This window comes from Oratosquilla oratoria, chromosome 8, assembly GCF_046742065.1.
Source record: "Oratosquilla oratoria isolate Oo_2021 chromosome 8, ASM4674206v1, whole genome shotgun sequence".
Taxonomy (NCBI): domain Eukaryota; kingdom Metazoa; phylum Arthropoda; class Malacostraca; order Stomatopoda; family Squillidae; genus Oratosquilla; species Oratosquilla oratoria.
Window position 1 is genome coordinate 74920789 of NC_134784.1, and position 12291 is coordinate 74933079.

Below are 12291 nucleotides of genomic sequence, written 5' to 3' on the forward strand. Positions count from 1 at the left end.
GCATTAAAGTACATAGTTTTAAGAAACTCCTGATTATTTCTTTTTGACACATTTTGAGTTTCAATATCATGTCTTATATTATAATTTTGTTTTTTATTTATGCCTTGCTCTATATTATTATTATTTGGTCCTTCATTGACATTCAATGCCTCATTAACATTTCTCCTATCAAAATTAACATTTCCCCCATCACGGACATCTGGTCGATTACGGTCATCCGATCTATTTTGTACATTTTGTCCCCCTACGTCACCGTGATTCACGCCGGCCTCCCGTCGTTCAGTGACATTATGTCCGGCATCCCTTTCTAAAATTATATTTTGTCCTCCAGTGACATTATATCCTACCGTGATATTTTTTCCTCCACTATAATTACATCCCATCGTGATCTTTTGTCTTCCACTGTCATTACATCCTATCTTGATATTTTGGCCTTCATTGACATTCTGTCCGGTATCTCTTCCTAAAATTATATTTTGTTCTTCACTGACATTATAACCTACCGTGATATTTTCTCCTCCATTATCATTACATCCTATCGTGATATTTTGTTCTCCACTCTCATTATTTCCCATAGTGATCTTTTGTCTTCCACTGTCATTACATCCCATTGTGACATTTTGTCCTAAGTCATTACATCATAATGTGTCATTTCGTCCTCTAGCGCACACAACACACACACACACACACACACACACACACACACACAACACACACACACACACACACACACACACACACACACACACACACACACACACACACACATTCTTACTAATTAGTTCATCCTCGCCAGAAAGAGTGAATTGTGATTTGTGTTCCTTGCTCTCGCTCTGTAAGGTATTTTGTGTATTTGTGTGTGTGTGTGTGTGTGTGTGTGAGAGAGAGAGAGAAAGAGAGAGAGCGCGAGAGAAAGTGGTCAAATTTCAACAGTCCACTTATCATCACCCTTCACAGTTGCGTATGTAGCAAGCAGTCTGTCATCTTTCGTCTTTATCTTGAGAAGTTTTGGGTAATTTAGACATTACAAAACAACAGAATCGCCCAACAGATAAAAAAAGATCAAATAATTGCACGAAATAGTTGATTTGAGGTCTTCATTATTTTTGTATTTAAACATTCAGAAGTTCAGGAGAGCTTCAGAATTGTGTTCAAGATTTATTTTTTGTATCGTAGCTATAAATGGCTTTAAGAATACTTAGTGTGGACCGAATGTACCATCAGGGCTTGTAGCGGTTACCAGATATTTGTAGTAGCCATGTCTCATGAAGCCCAACATCTACATTATTCCAGTATTGCATGTTGCAGTTTTGGGATTCGTTTACTTAACAAGATTCTCAACAATTTGTAATTTTCTTCTGAATGTTTGTACGTGCTCGTAAGTAGTCAGTCCATGTATGAAAAAGCTGATCACTTATGAGAATATTTAGGACAAGATTTCTCCCCGTCTCCTTTCCTGCATGAGGGGACGGAGAGGGGGGGTCGCCGAATTTATGAAGCGGCCTTGCTGTGGATGTGCTGTGTCTTGCGACACTGCTTCTGACCCAGGGCAGTGGACAGGATGCAGAGATGACCCGTCATCCATGAGGTGCCAAGATAGGAGGGAGGGAAGAGGGTGGAGGGGAGTGGAATATATGGGAAATGAAATGGGTGGGAGTGATTTCTATGCCTTTTTCTTTTCGGATACCCCCGTGTAAGGGGGAAAAAGCCTTTGGTGTATGTATGTATGTATGTATGTATGCATGTATGTACAATTGTACGAGCATGTGGGTTCTTGACGTCTTAGAGTATGCATCCTGCATAGGTTTAATGGTAACCCAGGGTTGTAGTCTCCTTTGTCCCCCCAAGGAGTCAATGTCTTCAGGTTTTTCGCTTTCTCAGCTGAACGCATATAAATCGATGACCCAAAGGTCTCCATCCAGGTTACGATTTGGCCTTGAGGTCACCGGACAGATCTGGTCGAATCCGACAGATTGGATCGTGTATGTTGGTCGCACAAGCCAAAACCTGTATTGTACATACACCATTCAATCTGGTCAGATCCGACTAGATCTGCCCTGTGGCTATTAGTATGCAACACGTAGGTGCAGCGGAAGTGAATAAAATTATCTGACGGCAGTCATGATAGAAATACGGGTTTCTTCATTACCGAGGGGGAGGGTGCTAAGGAGATGAAAGAAATCGCAAGGCGGCAGACTGAATAACAGGAAAAAGTACCAGCGTGTAGGGAAGGGGTGTTGTGCATCTTCCTCAGCAGTTTTGGTCGTCACTATTCAACCTTGGGAGTCGGCCCTGGTGGGTGGAGCAGTTTTGCTTATCATGCGTTTAAAGTACCTCACCCCGGACACTGGTCTTCCAAGGAAGTGTGTGTGCCTCCCCCCCTCTCTTTCTCTCTCTGTCTCTCTCTCTCTCTCTCTCTCTCTCTATATATATATATATATATATATATTTTTTTTTTCTCTTCTCTCCTATCTCTCTTTCTTCTCTCTCTCTCTCTCTCTCTCTCTCTCTCTCTCTCTCTCTCTCTCTCTCTCTCTCTCTCTCTCTCTCATTAAAAAATACATAGCTGTGCACTCACGAGGTGTAGTTCATTAATTCAAATTTGGCGGAGATGTTCTTGCACTTTTCCAGCCCCTGTGCAAATGTTAATTCCTTCAAGATTCTTAACCTAACGATTGAGAGAGAGAGAGAGAGAGAGAGAGAGAGAGAGAGAGAGAGAGAGAGAGAGAGAGAGAGGGAGAGAGAGAGAGAGAGATAAGGAGATATTTACGGGGGAAGGAGGCAGTATAAGAGGGAGATAGGTTGCACGAGAGGGAGAGATGGTGGGGAGAATAGAATGAGAGGTAGAAATACGTAGACGAGGGGGAGGACTAAGAGGTAGAGGTGTATACAGGAGGCAGGTGGAGGGAGGGAGGGAGGGAGGGAGGGAGGGGGTGGGTGGTTTCTCAACCTTGAGTAACACCCAATACACGTTGTGACGTGGGCGTGCAGGTAGTTCTCTCTATCGGGGAGTTTAGAAATAGGAAGTTTTGGGTCATTTTTAATTTTCGAGTAAGCGGAAGTTTCAGGTAATCGGTAGTTTTGGGTATTCGTAGTTTCGAGTATTCGGAAGTTTCGGGTAGTCAGAAGTATGGGTAATCTAAGTTTCGGGAATTCGGAATTTCGGGTAATCGTAAGTTTTGGGTAATAATAAGTTTCGGGTATTCGGAAGTTTTGGGAATTCGGAAGTTTCGGATATTCGGAAGTTTCGGGTAATCGGAACTTTCCGGTATTCGGAAGTACGCCTTTCAATAATGCACCAGAATGTTAGAGAGTGCCTCTGGTATTTGGAAATTTTCTGGATTTTGGAAAAATTTCCTTTTCGGGTAATGGTGTGTTCCAGATTTTAGAGATTATTTTTTTTAGTGAAGAAAGAATTATTCACACAACCTTCTTCTGGAAAGGATAACACCTATAGGTTGCAACATGAGATAATCTGGTAAGGTGTCTTTGGTACTTAAGCACCTGGTTCAGGTGCAACGCTGTAGTTTTGACAGCATCAGCACCTGTAGGTTGTAAAGGTTGCAAGGAAGGTTTATGGCAGGATTGGGTAGCACCTACTACAGGTGCAACGTGAGTTGCAAGCTCAGCCTTTACTTCGATACAACACCCGAAACAACTTGGTCAATGCAACACCGAAAACTCCAAACTTTCTTTTCGGAGATATGTATGGGAAGGCCTGAGGACCGTTGCCAGTTGCTGGGGGGGTGGGGGGTTGTTGGTCTTCCATTCAGAAAATTTTGAGGCTACAATTATCGTCATTATTATTATTATTATTATTATTGTTATTGTTATTATTATTATTATTATTATTTATTATTTATTATTTATTATTATTATGCAACACCACCTGCTAGCGCGCTTTCGTCGTCTCGTAGCAGGTAACACCAGGAGCCACGTACGACCTATTGGTACGCTGGCCACGTACCTGGACGAGGTCTCCTCATATGAATGCCTTGGAGATCGATAATTAATTACCTCTGCGTTGAAGTGAAGAAAGAGAGATATTAGTATGAGATTGGGGTATCCAGGAAGTCGTGAAGCACACGGGATCGGTTTTGTCCGGTATTTCGTAGAGGTACCGACTATGAAATTATCTTGTATGTTGTAAAGTCTATACTAAGCCGGGCTTTGTTTGTAGTTGTATTGATACCAGTTGATACCAGCACCCAGGAAGTTGTAGTACAGTCTTCATTGTATGGCTGTGTTACGTAGTCACCACAAAGCGTAATTTGGGGTTGTAATTGGTGTACAGGCACTGTTGTTGCTGTAGTTGTGGGTTTTAAGTTGTTGTAAAGCGTCGTGATGCATGTCGGGATGGATTTAACCGGAACCGACAAGATTGACTTGGTTGTGGTTTGGGTCCTTCTTGGCTTGTCTTGATGTGCCATCACCATCAGTCTACCACAGTACCACAATAGAAATTTGGTCCACATTATTCCACAAAGCTTTCCCTCCCGAGACGGTTTGTTCGTCCGCTCGACAGGACCCCAGCGTCAGTTCTGTGAAGTCGACATTCTACCAGGTCCTCAACACGACCCCAAGTAATTAACCTCTGGATCATTATTTCCTTGCTTCCTGGAAGTATGCAGTTTTTCTTCTGCTTGGGCATAATTCTCGACCACAGAACAATTAAAATATTCGACCACAGACCTCTTGGAAACATTCACCCCACGCAAGTGAGCCCTAGGTTGTCATTTTAAAAATTCTTTTGGGTCGACGATCGTACGACATCTATTCTTCGGTGTATAACGATCTGGGGCGTTGTGAGTTTTGCAAAGCGATATGACGTCACGCAAAATCGTACATTTAAAGTTTACTTTAAACAAAGCTTGTAGCACCCCCCTTAGTAATCGGAAAATAGAGAGAAGAATATCTGATAATTATCTAAATCTTAATTGAGGATTAGATACTTGAATCTCTGTCTTAGAAAATGAGGACATTGTTAGAAGTGACTGAATGTAATATCTTGTCGTCTCAGGATTTGTGTGGGACGTTACGCTCACTTGTCCACATACTGGATACATCCCAAATATCACGTGCCAATTAACACATACCACTGATCAGGTGCGATTGCTACGCGTTTAGCTCACTACAAGACAGCGGAAGTTTAACTGCATGCGTTTTGAGATTTGTTTAGCATAATGCAGGAGTGAGGTCTTTGGGTATTCAGCATGATCCACTTATGCACAAACACATCATGTAACGTTACTGTCACATCCACATCACCACATCCATCTCGCTATCCACACCATTATCATAATTGCATTAGTATCGACATCTTTAAACTATGTGCTCAATGTTTGGGTCCGGCAGTATACCACAATCCTCACCACCATCATCACCACCATCATCACCACCATCATCACCATCACCAGCACCATCATCACCATCACCAGCACCATCACCAACCACTCCACTACCACCAACCTCCTCCTCCAATCACCACCAAGATGATCTTCTAGCATATACCTCCATCACTTGCTCGTTCTCAACATTGTCTCTTTATACTACTGCACAATATGGTGTGTCTTACTGTATACACGAACGAACACACACACACACACACACACACACACACACACACACACACACACACACACACACACACACACACACACACACACACGCACACACAACCAGCATGACTTGCAACATCTACCGTGTGTCATTGTTCCAACCATTCTCGCATATGCCACAACCCACCACCACCATACCACCATACCACCATAACCCACACTTAGCATCCTGTCGTTCGCCGAATTTTCCAAAATTTTACACCAGCTTAACCACCAATACTTCCACTACTACCACCACTGCCGCCACCACCATCACCACCACCCCAACACAATTCTACCAAATGATAACCCAGCACCCATGCAGGCACCCAGTCATCCAGCTCCACATGATACATAAACATAAGCTTACTCCGCCTTCGGAGGGGCCACACAAAGGAGATTCTCTTCTTCAGCAGGTGGTGACGACCTAACGAACGGGGTTGCCCGCCTTCCTTTCTTCCTTCCTACGCGCATGCGCGCGCGCGCGTGCGCGTTCGGGCGGTGTGATCCGCCTCCTCGCTCTGTTTCGCTGCGATGTGCGGTCTGTTGCCCTCCTCCCTACCGCCTCCCGCGCACATGCACACATACATACACACACACACACACATACATACACACACACACACACACACACACACACACACACACACACACACACACACACACACACACACACACACACACACACACACACATATACACACGGCTTGATGGTGTGGTGATTAGTGTCTTAGCCTGCCAACTCAGCGGAACCGAGGTAGAGTTATGCTCAAGGTTTGAAAAGCATCATAATATTGCAAGCACACTGTCTCCCTTGAACAAGGAGATGGTTGTGTGTGTGTATGATTCACATCATTGACCTTATGATCTTTGAAGCTCTCCTTTCGGGAGTGTAATACCTGTAGATCACGAGCCCAGCACGTGATCCAAAACAATGGTGAGTCACACGTACGTTTCCTCACTCTCTCTCACAATCCCAAACTCTCACAGTCCCTCTCTCACAAACTCTCTCAATCTTTCACAAACCCATTTCACACACATACACATCTCTCTACACATCACCTCACTCCCTCGCACATCCTTTGCCCTTGCAAGCACATCCCTCACCCTCCTCCCACATCCAGTGACTCCTCCACACCGACTTGCTCTTCACCCTTCTCGTCCTCCCACACCCTCCCTCACACTCTTCTCCCTCCCTCTCCCCCTCCTCCTCCCTCCCTCTCCCCCTCCTCCTCCCTCCCTCTCCCCCTCCTCCTCCCTCCCTCTCCCCCCTCCTCCCTCCCTCTCCCCCCTCCTCCCTCCCTCTCCCCCCTCCTCCTCCCTCCCACTTCCACACCCTCCCTCACTCACTCACTCCCTCACCCTCCCACACCCTCCCTCCCACTCCCACAACCTCCCTCACACTTTCTCCTCCTGCCTCCCCGTCCCTCTCTCTCCCTCCCTCACCCCTCCTACCCCTCCCACCTCCTTCCTCTCCCTCCCTCCCCTGCCGCCTCCTTGATCACCCCTCCTCCTCTGACCTCGGTCAGTGTCCTTTCTTCCTCTTCTTCTTTTTTGCCCTCACTCCACCCCTTTTCTCCTCCTCCTCCTCCTCCGCCTCCTCTTCTCCGTTTCGCTTTTCTTTCTCCAGAGCCAATGCCTTACTATAGTACACCTGCCTACCTCTCTTTCTCTTTTCCCCTCTCCTCCTCCCCCTCCCCCACTTATCCTCCTCCCCCCACCTCCCAGTCTTCCTCCCCTTTACCCTCTTCCTCCTCCTTTACATCTTCCTCCTCCTTACCCTCTCCCTCCGCCTTACCCTCTTCCTCCTCCTCCTCCTCCTCCTTAACCTCTCCCTCCGCCTTACCCTCTTCCTCCTCCTCCTCCTCCTCCTCCTTAACCTCTCCCTCCTCCTTACCCTCTCCCTCCGCCTTACCCTCTTCCTCCTCCTTACCCTCTTCCTCCTCTTTACCCTCTTCCTCCTCCTTACCCTTTTTCTTCCTTTCTATTCCTGATCTTCCTCTTGAATCCTTCTTCGTTCAGTTCCTATTCCTCTTCTTCCTCCTCCTCTTCCTTTTCCCCTCTTTCTCCTTCTCCCTCTTTCTCCTTCTCCCTCTCTACCCCCTCTTCACTATCTTCCCCCCTTGTCCCTCTTCCCCTTCCTTCCCTCTATTTCCCCTCTTTTCTTCCCTCTTCCCCTCAATCCCAAACGCACTGAAGGTTCTCCTTCTGGGCAGAGTCATTAGAGGCGACGTTGAGGGTGGGTGGGTGGGGGTAATTAGCTCGGCTTTCGCCGCTGCTGGTTCCCAAAGTGTTTTGTAAATCGTCGTCATCGTCGCTGTCGTATACAGGAACCATACAATGACGCTTTGCTCCTATAACCTATGGGGACGGTGTTGCACAGCTGGCTGGGTCTCTCTCTCTCTCTCTCTCTCTCTCTCTCTCTCTCTCTCTCTCTCTCTCTAGTTTTCTCTCACTCGTTCTCTTTCTTTCTCTCGTTTTCTCTCTCTCTCTCTCGTTTTCTCTCTCATTCGTTCTTTCGTTCTCTTTCTCTCGTTCCCCCCCTTTCTCTCTCCTCTCTCTCTCTCTCTCTCTCTCTCTCTCTCTCTCTCTCTCTCTCTCTCTCTCTCTCATTCGTTCTTTCGTTCTCTTTCTCTCGTTCTCTCTCTCTCTCTCTCTCTCTCTCTCTCTCTCTCTCTCTCTCTCTCTCTCTCTCTCTCTCTCTCTCGTTTTCTCTCTAGTTTTCTCTCGCTCGTTCTCTTTCTTTCTCTCTCTCGTTTTCTCTCTCGTTCTCTTTCTCTCGTTCCCCCCCTTTCTCTCTCTCTCTCTCTCTCTCTCTCTCTCTCTCTCTCTCTCTCTCTCTCTCTCTCTCTCTCTCTCTCTCTCTCTCTCTGTCGCTCGCTCGTTCTCTCTTTCTCTCGTTCTCTCTCTCTCTCCTCTCTCTCTCTCTCTCTCCTCTTCTCTCTCTCTCTCTCTCTCTCTCTCTCTCTCTCTCTCTCTCTCTCTCTCTCTCTCTCTCTCTCTCTCTCTCTCTCTCTCTCTCTCTCTCTCTCTCTCTCCTGTCTTTCTCAGTTCGCTCGCGGGCGTGTTTGTGTATGTGAATATTTGCGTGGGTACTTTCACCTGTAAATCCAATTAATTAATTATCACGTTTGTTTACATCTTGATTGCCTTCGATGAAGAATTTCGTGACCGAAGTCGAGCGAGTCTCTCTCGATCGACTTCGACTTAGTCAAGGATTTAGTCGAAAATTTATTTGTCGACTTTCGACCAAAGAGGTCATCTTAGGGGATTTGACTGACACGTTTTTGTTTTCTGGTCAAGTGTGATTTTATTAGGGTGTGTGCCGATCAATCGACATCGGCAAAAATCGGCACTTTTGATGAATCGACATCGGCGGGAATAAATTTTTATTTATTTATTTATTTATTTATTTATTCATTTATTTGTTTTTTGAGAATCGGCAGACCCCTAGAATTTATATGTGTAGAACTCGTGTTTGTTTCATCATTGGAGCTTAGATTTTTTTTTAAGAAAGCATCGTATACGGTGAAAATAGAGAATAAATCACGTTGCATCAACAGTCGAGAAAGTGATTTTTTTTTCATATTTTCCTTCTGTTTAGTGTTCATCTACAGCGCATGTTTTAGAGAGCAGAGTAAAGACCTACACGCCCTAGAAAATAGAGAGAGAGAGAGAGAGAGAGAAAGAGAGATAATATAATAATATTGCGTGATTCTGGTCCATAGGGGTGGCACTAAAACCCATAAAGCGTTGAGATAATAGAAACTAGATGAGCTAGGTTGTGTGACCACATAGGGACAGCGGGTCGGTTGGGTGAGGTTGGGTGGGGTGGGATTGGGGGTGAAAGTCTTGTGGGTTGGGTGAAGAATGAATGAGATGTTTGGGTTATGGAGAGGATGGATATGCTCTATGGGGAAATTATTATTATTATTATTATTATTATTATTATTATTGTTATTATTATTAATCATTATTAATTCTTATTAATCATTATTATTATTATTATTATTTTGTGTTGAGTATTTGTACGTTTCTTCTAGATGTCCCCCAGGTGATTCTATTTAGACGAGGAAAGCTAAATAATAATTGTTTGAGGGCAACTAAGATAGGTACACGTAGAACAGACGACTGTGTGTGTGTGTGTGTGTGTGTGTGTGTGTGTGTGTGTGTGTGTGTGTGTGTGTGTGTGTGTGTGTTTACCTAGTTGTATTTTACGGGACGAGGGCTATGCTCGTAGGAACCCGATTTCGTATTTCTCCGCATTCAGTTTATTCTTAAAATCTTGTATAGTTTTGGCACTCACTGTTTCTCCGTTTAGTTTGTTCCAGACATCAATCACTCTCTGTGGGAAACTTTTTTTTTTCAAATCAATACTATAACTGCCCTTCTTTAGCTTCTTTTCGTGTCCTCTTGTTTCCCTTCTGTCCCATTTTAATAAGTCGTCTCTATCAAGAATTTCCATCCCTTTCTTAAATCTGTAGATGGTCAACAAATCACCTCTTTCTCTTCTTTGTTCCAGTGTTGATAGATGTAATTTCTCCAATCTTTGTTCGTATGTCAAATTTGATAGTGTAGGTGTCATTTTTGTCGCTGCTCTTTGAATTCTTTCTAATTTCCTTATGTTTTTTTTTTTTGTGCTAGATGCCCATAGTGTTGCAGCATATTCTAGTTTAGGTCTTATTAGTGCAACCACTATTTTCTTTACCCTTCATCCGTGTGTGTGTGTGTGTGTGTGTGTGTGTGTGTGTGTGTGTGTGTGTGTGTGTGTGTGTGTGTACGCGTGTTTACCTAATTGTACCTAATTGTAGTAAGAACAACGTTGATTGGATTCCGTCTCCTGATCTCCAATTTTATCGCACCTTGCCTCAAAGTAGTCACGTTTGTGTGTTTGTGTGTTTTGTGTACGAAACACACACCTACATACTACATGCAATATTTCCTCTTGTGTCGTTCAATTGACCTCAAAGAACTGTTCAGTAACAAATTGATAATATTATTTATCTTTTTTTTTTTCGTGATTTTTTCCGTTATGGCTTTGTGGTATGTTTTGGTATTAAGAGTTGAAAGTGGTATATTCCGTTGGCTTTCAAAAGGTGTTTGATCTCATAATCGGAAATTCTTTGTCTCATTTTATGCATTTTATGGTTGATATTATTATATAAAAGTTGTAATATTCTTCAGTTATGGAGCACATATGATTTTAGCGAGTGTAATTTTTATTTTAGTTTTCTCTAGATAATATTTTTATTCTATTTTTCTTGTTAGTAAATGCAGTAGAATCAATACCTATATGTTTTGTTGTTCTTTTTCAGTTTTCTTTATTTTTTACTTTATTTTTTTAAGAAATTTATATTTTTAATATATTCTTAGAACAAATGTTAGTCATGTGTTCTCTGTAATTTTTATGTATCCTGTTGTTTATATTTTATTTTATTTCCTTTTTCCTTTTTTCAGAAATGAAGATTTCGGGAGTAGGCAGCGTCCTGAGTCCAAGCGATCGCCTCGGGAGATCGTGACGTCATAACGCTAACTGAAATAGTGACGTCATAACGCCAAAGTAGTGACGTCAGAACGCCAAGTCGAGGATTGGTCATTATGTGAATTTGTTTTAGTCAAACTACACTAGAGAAGGAAATGGCTGAGCTTGGTGACTTTTTTGATCATCTAGAAGAGCCTAGAGAAATAGGAAATGTGATTGAAATTGAATTATTACAATTAGAAAGGCAGTGAAATGTTTTGAAGGTACGAGATTGTGTAAGATTATTTTTGGAAACTACATTTTAGAGATACACAAATAGAATAGTCTGGAAGATACACAGATAAAAGTGCCCGTTACTGTGGAATTCGATATTGAAAGAAAATGATAGTGGAATATAGAAAAATAATAATGGTCGAGTGAGCGAGTGAGTGAAGGAATCTGAAAAGGGAATTTTCGGCGAGCCGTTGAACTCGGCGTCTTCAGAAACTGCACAGGAAGCCACATCTATTAACTCTTCCCCCCCTAGTCACCTCTTCCTACTTCACTAAGCCATTATTTCACCATTGCATGCCACCCCTCTCCAACCTCACATTCCACATTTCCTTTCTTGTTTGTAGAATCCAACGGGCGACCTTAGCCTACCACGAAAATCTGTTTCGTTCAAGTCTTTTTCTCCCTCCCTGAATTCTTTTAAATCAATTCGTTTTCTTTTATTGATTCCCGTTTTCTGACATTCCTTCCTGCGCTTCCTCCCCTTACACGCGCACGTACGATGACGTCATATCACCGACAGACAGACCTCTCCCGCATTTGTCGACATTGAAAATCGTTGAAGGTTTTTAGTGAGTCAGTTTATTTCAACTTGCTACCTTTACTACAGAATTACTTCGTTTCCAACCTGGAATGTAATATTCTTGAAATAACCTTTATATACTCAGTTATTTGTTCATATTCATAACCATGATATGAACAGTGATTTTTTTTAATACTTTTTGTTTACGAAACACCCCTTGATAGGAGAGAACGCTAAATATTGTCAAGATTATTCTATGTCTTTGCTTTCCCTAGTTGGTCAAGTTTAAAACGCATACATATAACTTGATATTTATTTGCCAATTCCCAACGTAACTTAGCATTACCTTCGTTTCCCTTAGTTGGAAGTGGTAGGTTAGTGCAAAGAAGAACAACCACCAACGCGCGTGCCTGCATTTC

General features: G+C 43.3%; 1 protein-coding gene across 7 annotated transcripts in view; it reads left to right on the top strand.

Annotated features, from left to right (window-relative positions):
• Positions 1 to 12291, top strand: part of LOC143027818 (uncharacterized) — a 385267-nt gene that overhangs the window by 60447 nt on the left and 312529 nt on the right. For 3 of the 7 annotated variants that reach the window (XM_076189416.1, XM_076189417.1, XM_076189418.1), the window contains exon 2: positions 12234 to 12291. This exon is cut by the window's right edge and continues 144 nt beyond it. The gene's annotated coding sequence lies outside the window, so the exon portion shown is untranslated. Of the gene's footprint in view, positions 1 to 11054 lie in introns of all 7 variants that reach the window. The other 4 variants (XM_076189420.1, XM_076189419.1, XM_076189414.1 and 1 more) reach the window with 3 other exon arrangements.